The sequence below is a fragment of the Gekko japonicus genome, unplaced genomic scaffold (genome assembly GCF_001447785.1).
Source record: "Gekko japonicus isolate JY-2015 unplaced genomic scaffold, Gekko_japonicus_V1.1 scaffold516, whole genome shotgun sequence".
Taxonomy (NCBI): domain Eukaryota; kingdom Metazoa; phylum Chordata; class Lepidosauria; order Squamata; family Gekkonidae; genus Gekko; species Gekko japonicus.
This window is the reverse complement of record NW_015172567.1, coordinates 932,046-942,225: the sequence shown is the minus strand read 5'-3', so window position 1 is coordinate 942,225 and position 10,180 is coordinate 932,046.

Here is a 10,180-nt window from a genome sequence, read left to right as displayed (position 1 = left end):
ATGAGGAGATTGGATTTATACCCCGCTCTTCAATACCCAAAGGTGTCTCAGAGCAGCTTACAAACTCCTTTCCCTTCCCCTCCCCACAACATACGTGTTGTTCAGAGAGACCCTCCTTCAGTCTCCAGATAGCTGGGGACTCTCCTTTGTGATTGCAAATAAATTTCCCCAACAAAGCTCTTTTCATCAGGTTTATGACTCTTTATATTTTGTGTGTGTGTGTGTGTTTTGTGTGCTTGCTTGGAAGTCATGGTTGACTTCTGGCCAGTGTTCCTTCTAAGCTGAGTTAGTGGGAGCTAGCTCACAGTTTCTTAGCCTCCGGCTCACACATTTTTGTCTTAGCTCAGGAAGGATGGCTCCAGAGCAAACTAATTTACGCAGCAGTCAAATCGCTCACTCACAACTTTAATGCCGGTAGCTCACAAAGTAGAATTTTTGCTCACAGGACTCCACAGCTTAGAGGGAGCATTGCTTCTGGGGACCCCTAAAGGGGGCTTGGATGTTTTTCAGAGAGGTGGCTTGAGTGATTAACACTTGGAATTCACTGCCACAGGAAGTGGTGGCGGCTACAAGCATGGACGGCTTCAAAAGGGAATTAGATAAGCATATGGAGCAGAGGTCCATCAGTGGCTATTAGCCACAAGGTATAGATAGGGACTCTGGGGCAAGTGATGCTCTGTCATCTTGGTGCTTGGGGGGGGGTCAACAGTGGGAGGGCTTCTAATGTCCTGGCCCCACTGGTGGACGTCCTGATGGCACTGGTATTTCTGGCCACTGTGTGACACAGAGTGTTGGACTGGATGGGCCTTTGGCCTGTTCCAACATTGGCATCTCTTATGTTCTTATGTTCTTATGATTAGCCTGCCTCTGCATCCCACCTCTGGTATTCCTTGGAGGTCGCCCTTCCAAATGCTTGCCAGAGTCGGTTCTGCTTAGCTTCTGAGATCTGACGAGTTCGGGCTCTCCTGGGCTATCCAGGACAGGGCAGGTATTTGATTTTTGAAAGCTTACGCCCTGGAAATCCTAGTGGTCTTTAAGGTGCTACTGGATCAAATCTTGTTCTTCTACTGCAGACCAACACAGCTACCCCCTGAAACTAATACACAAAGTCTCTGCTGCACAAGAAGTGTCCCTAGGCCATAGACTTGGGGGTGCACTAAGCTTCTCCCTAGTTCATGGGTGGGCAAGGCACTACCAGGGACGGGACCCATATATGTATGATGGCATACGGATCATCTCAAGTGAGAGCTGGTCTTTATAATGTTGGGAAATTAATTCATAGGAACCTCACAAAAGAATTTAAGAGTTGCAAAAGATTCATGTCGGAGCTTCCCAGCCACACCTTTTTAGCACTTGAATGTACTGCTATCGGTGGTCTCGTCTTGGAATTTGACAACTACACTTTGCCAACTTCAGTTCTCAGTTCAGATGCCTCAGTTCTTCATCTGTAAATTGAGCCTGTTATGAGGATCAGCTGGGTTGGATCTACATATGTAATCAGATAAGATGGGAATGAAATGGTTGTAAATGCCTTAGATGGTAGAATGGACTATACCATTTCAGACTACACAAAGAGGATCATGCTTTTCTGTTGTTATTTTTTTTTAAAGCTTCCCAGAAAACTGAAAAGGTAGTACGATGAACAGGAGATAGGCTAGAGCTTTTCTTTCAAAAATGCTAGTTTTCTAGTTCCTAGGGAAGAAGCTTTTTCAGGCTGAAGTCCTCTTCATCAGGTGAAGTAGAAAAGAGTAGGAGTCCAGTAGCACCTTAAAGACTAACAAAATTTGTGTTAGGGTATGAGCTTTCTCTTTTCTACTGCTACAGACAGACTAACACGGCTACTCGTCTTAATTTATCAGGTGAAGTGTTCATGGTCTTGTATATGGAGAGAGAAGGAAGAAAGAAAAAAACAAAGTCTAAGAATGTCCAGGAATTGTCAGCAACCTAGCCTTCCACTTAATTAAAACAGAATGCTTTCGAAGGGCAGGTAGACTAGTGATACGCAAGCACACTCATGCTAAACTTCAATCTGCTCACATTTTTGCAAGCATCGGTACTGAGCTCTTGAAAATACTCAGTACACATTCACAGACATTCAGGGGGACACTTGTGAAATGTGCATGCATGCACAATTGAATATACACCCAAATGTCTGTTCCCCTCCCTGTCTATTCAATTTCTCTCCAAGCCACTGATCTTTTTGCAAGTGTGTTTTTGGAGCAAATATCCAGGGGTAGTGGCTTTGGGGACCTATCTGTCACATAGAATCACAAGAGTTGGAAGGGGCCATACAGGCTATCTAGTCCAACCCCCTGCTCAATGCAGGGTCAGCCTACAGTATCCCTGACAAGTGTTTGTCCAGACGCTGCTTAAAGACTGCCGGGGAGGGGCATTAATTACCCTTCCTGGTCTTCTGTAGTAAGATGTCCAGCTGGGGATTTTGAGTTTTGTCACCACCCAAATTGAACAGGAAGGTCAATAAATCTGTAAACAAACTCTAGCTAGCCAGTTAAGTTCGAAGTCTGCACAAGGAGCTTGCAAGTTGTCAATGTAATGATAAAGGAGGAGCTCCGGGCTCTGTGGGAACTAGTACAGTTCCTCAGGGCCTGCAAGACAGAGCTCTTCCGCCAGGCTTTTGAATAGGAGCCGCCACCATCACTGTTCCATCAACGCCCTATGAGTCCGGAGGAATGGGGAATCCAACCCGGTTCTCCCAGATTAGAGTCCACGCACTTAACCACTACACCAAACTGGCTCAGCATTGTCGAGACGCTGCTTAAAGACTGCCGGGGAGGGGCATTAATTACCCTTCCTGGTCTTCTGTAGTAAGATGTCCAGCTGGGGATTTTGAGTATTGTCACCACCCCAATTGACCAGGAAGGTCAATAAATCTAAACAAACTCTAGCTAGCCAGTTAAGTTCTAAGTCTGCACAAGGAGCTTGCAAGTTGTCGGTGTAATGATAAATACCGACAACCAGGGGTCTTGTTGTAGAAAAAGAGCTGCCGGAGCTCATTAGCATAACTCATTAGCATAACTTATTTGCATATGCCACGCCCCCTGACATCACCGGAAGTGACAGAAGGCCACACCCCCTGACATCACCGGAAGTGTGTCAGAAGGCCCGGCTACTTACCCTCCTGCTTCATCCTCATTCCCAAACGGAATGAGGATCGAAGCAGAGGGCGGGGTAAAGAAGGGGGCGGGGCTTCACCACGTGACCGCCCCGCCCCCTAGAGGTTCTCTTCCGGAGCTCCGTACCTGAGAGCTCCCCCCTGACTAGAGCCCTGCCGACAACCATCCAGGTTAAAATATGTGCAACAATATGCCTTGTTTTACATTGCAAACTAAAGTGGCCAAATTCCTGGTGGGGGGGCTAGAGTTCTCCCGGAATTATAACTGATCTCCAGATTTCAGAGATCAGTTCCCCTGGAGAAAATGGCAGCTACAGGGGGTGGACTCTATGGCATTATACTGTTCTGAGGCCCATCCCCACCCAAAACCCTGTTCTCCCCAAGTTCTACCCCCCTCCCAAAGCTCCAGGAATTTCCCAACCCAGAGTTGGCAACACCCCTAACAACTCAAGAGCATGAGGAGTCAATTCAGCTTTTTCCACAAAAAAAGCCCTGGCTAAATGAATTCAATTGTTGGACATTTTACTTCCGAGGACTGCACCTCCACCAAATAAGTGAGTCAGAGTTAATTATGTAGCTAACTTGAGCATGTTGTCTCAGGGCTTGAATATAAGGTGACAAGCGGCTCTCTCAGTATAACAAAAGGAAATTGCCTCTTCCTTGGTTGTATATTGCACTTATATATTTAGTGATCCAGCTATCAAGGCTGTGTGGCATTGAGAGGCTGTTATCTTTAGTAGGTTCTTGGTCAATGTTTATGGAAACCTTTCATCTTCTCAGTCCACTCAATGCAAGAGATGATGTCTTACTGCGGCTGTTGCCCTGCGCTTCTCATATATTTATTCTGCAGCAAAACTGTAAGAGTAGTAACATATATGATGCGCAAGAGGAATCCTGATTCCACTTCTGTTTTCTGAGATTCAAGATGCAGCAGTGGCAAATCCATGGAGGAGTTCCATTTGTGACGCCATGCTTTCCATGTTGCTGGTTGATTAGTTCAATGATAGGCTATTGATGGGGTGCTGCTCGGACTGCCAACCTGCAGCTGGTGGATGGAGATCTTTTGAGCTTACAACCAATATCCAGGTAACAGAGATAAGAACATAAGAGAAGCCAATGTTGGATCAGACCAGTGGCCCATCCAGTCCAACACTCTCTCACACAGTGGCCAAAAATACCAGTGGCCATCAGGAGGTCCACCAGTGGGGCCAGGACACTAGAAGCCCTCCCACTGCTGCCTCCCCCCCAAGCACCAAGAATACAGTGCATCACTTGCCCCAGACTGAAAGTTCCTATCTATACCTTGTGGCTAATAGCCACTGATGGACCTCTGCTCCATATGCTTATCTAATTCCCTCATGAAGCTGTCCATGCTTGTAGCTGCCACCACCTCCTGTGGCAATGAATTCCATGTGTTAATCACTCTTTGAGTGAAGAAGTACTTCCTTTTATCTGTTCTAACCCGACTGCTCAGCAGTTTCATGGAGTGCCCACGAGTTCTTGTATTGTGAGAAAGGGAGAAAGGTATTTCTTTCTCTACCTGCTCTATCCCATGCATAATCTCATAAACCTCAATCATGTCACCCCTCTGCCATCATTTTTCCAAGATCGATTCACCTGGAGAAAATGGCCACTTTGAAAGGTGGATTCTATGGCATAACACACTGAATTCCCTCCCCTCCCCTCCCCAACCCCACCCTCCCCCGTCTCCACCCCCCAAATCTCCAGGTATTTCCCAACCCGGAGTTGGCAACCCTAGGTCATGCATGCATAGTTCACCCTGCAAGAAGGAGCTAAACTCTGAAAACTGTGGACGTTCTTCGCTGTTCTGTCACATGACATTTTATTCCAAGATGTATAGTTCAATCTCTCTTTCAGTCTGTTTGTGCCTCATTGGGGGGGGGCATTTGGGGTTACTGTTGAAGTTGGTGGTATATCAGGAAACTTTCTGTTGCCTTGTATCTCAAAATCAACAAATGTAGTTCCTTAGGAGGAGCTGCCAATACCCCCAGTCTAGTGACTTGTCTATAGAGTTGCCAGCTGCCTGGAGAGAAAGAGAAAAAATGTCCTATCCCTTTAATAGATGCTTTAATCTTATTTACCTCCATGCTGTAAAAAAAAATTCAGCTGCCCATTTCCACCAATTAAGCGTCCTTTAAGGACAGTGCCTTTCATTTGTGGTGTTGAAGGACAGTTCTACAGATACCATGGACACCACAAAGACATATCAGTGAGTTCAAGTCAAGCCTGAACTCTCCCTGGAAACTAAAATGACTAAACTAAGGCTATGGTACTCTGGTCACGGAGCTGCGGTGGCTCAAGTGGTTAAGATGCTGAACTGCAGGCTGTGGAAGGTCATTAGTTCAGCAGTTCGAGACCCGGGTGCCGCATGATGGAGTGAGCTCCCATCTCTAGTTCCAGCTCCTGCCAACCTAGCAGTTCGAAAGCAAGAAATTGCAAGTAGATAAATAGGTACCACTTCGGTGGGAAGGTAACTGCGTTCCGTGCGCCTTGGTGTTTAGTCATGCCGGCCACATGACCACGGAAACGTCTTCAGACAGCGCTGGCTCTTCGGCTTTGATACGGAGATGAGCACCGCAACCCTAGAGTCGGATTCGACTGGCTTTCGAGCAAGGGAACCTTTGCCTTTACCTTTTACTCTGATCACATCATGAGAAGACAAGACTTACTACTGGGAAAGGCAATAATTCTAGGAAAAACTGAAGGCAGCAGGGAAAGAGGAAGACCCAACTTGAGATGGATTTTTTTGGTCAAGGAAGAGGAAGAAGAAGAGGTGGAGGTGGAAGTGGAGGAGGAGGAAGAGGAGGAAGAATTGAATTTATACCCTGCCCTTGGAGTCTAGTGGCTTATCATCTCCTTCCCTTCCTTTCCCCACGACAGACACCCTGTGAGGTCGGTGGGGTTGAGAGACCTCTGAGAGAACAGCTCTGAGAGAACTGTGACTGACCCAAATTCACCCAGCTGGCTGCATGTGGAAGAGTGGGGAATCAATTCCGTTTCTTCCAGATTAGAGTCCATCGTTCTTAACCAGTACTCCAAACTGGCTCTCTGGAAGAGACCTGAGCAAAACTGTTAATGATAGGAAGCTTTGGAAGTCATTAATTCATCAGGTGGCCATAAGTTGGAAGTGATGTGCTGGCACATAACACATAAACACATTTTTCTCCAGGCCTGTTGAGAACTGCATTTCTCTACCAATGAGAAAATGCTTTGAATGCACAGTGCTGGAATGCCCATAAATATAGAAATACTAGCATAATATCTGCCCCTTGGTTTCCAGTTTCATTTGGAAAACCTATCACCCTACATAATCTCCTTGCTGGGTGGGTCTGGCCCTCTCCCAGGAGGATCAACAAAAAAAAGTGGTACAACATGGTGGATGGGGCCCGCCATGTTTGGTAACAGTGCACTCTATTGATGTCACACCTCTGCTATAGCCTTGATAAAGTTTAATAACAAGGAATGATTCTGTAGTAAAGGAGACTTCTGGATATGTGCACAGAAACACATGAAGCTGCCTTTTACTGAACTGGACCATAAGTCAGATTTGTCTACTCAGACTAGCAGCAGCTCTCCAAGGTCTCAGGGTCACATCATCTACCACCTGATCCTTTTTAGCTGGAGATGCTGGGGACTGAATTTGGGACCTTCTGCATGCCAAGAACGTGCTCTACCACTGAGCCACAGCCCCGAGGAAGTTGCCTACGGAGCTTGGGGCACTTCCTTCCTTGGATGTTTTCAAGAAGTGGATGGTTAGACATTGGTTGAAGCTTCCTTTGATGACCTTGTCTCAAAACATTATGGCAACGCAAAACATTAGGTACATGCCAGCGATCCTAGTATTAATAATGACTTGGTATTCAACAAAAGCATGGGGAAAAATTACCTTAAAGCAATTGTTTGCTCGTATAGATCTCAAACTAGGTTAATGGAAGCTCTATACAACTTTACATATGATTAACATGCTCCTAGTTTGCCATTACGAGGCACATATACTGCTGAAAGGGGTATTCATTCCATTTTAGTAACCTGATTATTAGAAAAGGATTGTCTTTAGCCAGCTGATCAATAAGGACTGTAGACACTAATAGCATTTCTATGCTACCGACTGTTTCCCAAGCACTTTCCCTCTGGAATTAATCTCGGCATCTCAGCGATATTCATGGACCTTGATGAAAATCCACAGCAATCTATTGATTGCCCCGTGAAATGGAGCCAGTAATTATTAAATGGAGAAATGTGGTGTGCTTTTGGCACTTTCATAGTCCTGTGGGGCTCTTTCAAAGTAGAGCTTCTATTTCAGTCCCTTAGGATTAAAATGGGCTATTTAAAACCACTATAAAAGATGTTCAGATCAAATGAATTCCACAGATCAGGAAAGATACAGGGAAAGCTCAAGAGAACCCAGGCATGGACAATGGGCAGAATCAAAGGAGCTATAATGGGCAAGCAGGCCTCCTTGAAAATGAGGAAATCTTGCCCAAATTAAGAGAACAAACAGGAGCACAGAATGGAAGTGGAAAATGCAAGGAGTGTGCAAGTATTTCTTGAAAGACATCAAAAGCTCAAATCTCTATTTAGCCTGTTGGCCCATATGGGCAAGCCACAATGTCTCATCCTAAGGAGAACTACGCCACATTTTCCATGCTGTGTGCTTCTACAGATATGTATATCTTTAGAAGCCAGGTGCTGGGTTTCTGATTTTAAAAACACGTCTTTTTGTCTTCGCTGAGTAATATCAAGAGCAAAAGAAGCATCATTTTGTTGCCCCTGCTGTTCTGAATTTCCATTTCCCGTAGGGTTGCCAGTCTCCAATGGGGACTGGCAATCTCCTGGAATTAGAACTCATTTCCATGTGACAGAGATCAAGTCCCCTGGCAGAAATGGCTGTTTTGGAGGGTGGACTCTATGGCGTCATACCCCACCAATGTCCCTGCCATCTCCAAACCCCACCGTTCCCAGGCTCCATCCCCAAATTCCCCATGAATTTCCCAAATTGGAATTGGCAACCCTAATTTCCCACCAGATTAAACATCTGTTGTAAAATCTCCCTGACAAGTATTTTTGGAGAACACCAGAGTAGTTAATACTTGTAGTCTAAAGTCTGCATTATACGTAACAGAAGTCTTAATTTGTTACCTAGACCCATGGGTAGCTGATCCCACCGGTTCTGTAAATCCACCAAAACCCTATAGTTGCCTTGGAAAGCAGCAAACAGAACACATCTCCTTTTGTTCATATCCTCACTGGCTCATCAAGCTCAGTGTTGTGTACCCAGGCAGTAGCTCTCCAAGACTTCTTTACATCCTTTAGCTGAAAATCCTAAGAATTCATTCAGGGATCTTCTGCATGTAAAACAGACTTAACTCATTCCCCCCTGTTGTCTTCTACTAAATCTTCTACTCAGTCGTTGGACCATCTAACACAGTATTGTCTATTTTATTGTCACCAGTTTCTCATAGGGTTGCCAACTCCAGGTTGGGAAATTACTGGGAAGGGAAGGACCTGAGCAGGGTATAATGCCATAGAGTCCATCCTCCAAAGCAGCCATTTCCTCTGGGGAAAATAACCTCTGCAAGCTGGACACCACGCCCCCACCTTAAAATCAGCAACCTTGGCTTCTCAAACTTTCAGGGAGATTTGCCTTAGTTTTGTGATTTAAAGCAGCTCGCTAGAACCAATGAAGGTATTTTGATCGAAGCCACGGGAACATAAAGGAAATGAATCAAAGAAGACCAACAAACTGAATTTCTGCTTCCTTCCCCACTCCATTGTTCTATATGCCAGCAACAGCAGCTAATCAATCAATATGTCACATTTCAGAGAACCTTTGTTCGGTGCACACACAAATTTAGACTTCTTTGACGAAGACTTCAATTTTGATCAATTTTACATTTCTTGCAATTGCTGGAAATTATGGGAATCAAGCATTTTGGGCTGAATCGTATTGATTTACATGCACACAATTGCAGGAAATCAGGGCAATTATCACTTCAGTGACTATGGAAGTGGAGATTTTTTTAAAAAAAACCAACAACATTCTTACCATAAACTGTTCAAACACAGATTGACAATGTCCCATAGCTAAGCAGACAGGACAAATATCAAATCACTTCTGCTTTTACAATCTGGTGTTTTAGCTGTGCTGCAAATAACTGATCATTCAAACCTGATTTACTTTGATTATTCCTAAATTTTAGCTCCCTCTATCTGGAGCATAAGAACATGAGAACATAAGAGAAGCCGATGTTGGATCAGGCCATTGGCCCATCTAGTCCAACACTCTGTCACACAGTGGCCAAAAATACCAGGTGCCATCAGGAGGTCCAGCAGTGGGACCAGGACACTAGAAGCCCACCCACTGTTGCCCCCCTCAAGCACCAAGAATACAGAGCATCACTTGCCCCAGACTGAGAGTTCCTATCTATACCTTGTGGCTAATAGCCACTGATGGACTTCTGCTCCATATGCTGATCTAATACCCTCTTGAAGCCGTCCATGCTTGTAGCCGCCGCCACCTCCTGTGGCAGTGAATTCCATGTGTTAATCACTCTTTGGGTGAAGAAGTACTTCCTTTTATCTGTTCTAACTCGAGTGCTCAGCAATTTCATTGAGTACCCATGAGTTCTTGTATTGTCAGAAAGGGAGAAAAGTACTTCTTTTTCTACCTGCTCTATCCCATGCATAATCTTATAAACCTCAATCATGTCACCCCTCAGCTGTTGTTTCTCCAAGCTAAAGAGCCCCAAGTGTTTTAACCTGTCTTCATAGGGAAAGTGTTCCAATCCTTTTATCATTCTAGTTGCCCTTTTCTGCACTTTTTCCAATGCTATAATATCCTTTTTGAGGTGTGGTGACCAGAACTGTACACAGTACTCCAAATGAGGACGTACCATCGATTTATACAGGGGCATTATGATAATGGCTGATTTGTTTTCAGTTCCCTTCCTAATAATCCCCAGCGTAGCGTTGGCCTTTTTTTATTGCAGTCACACACTGTCAAGACATTTTCATTGCGTTATCTAC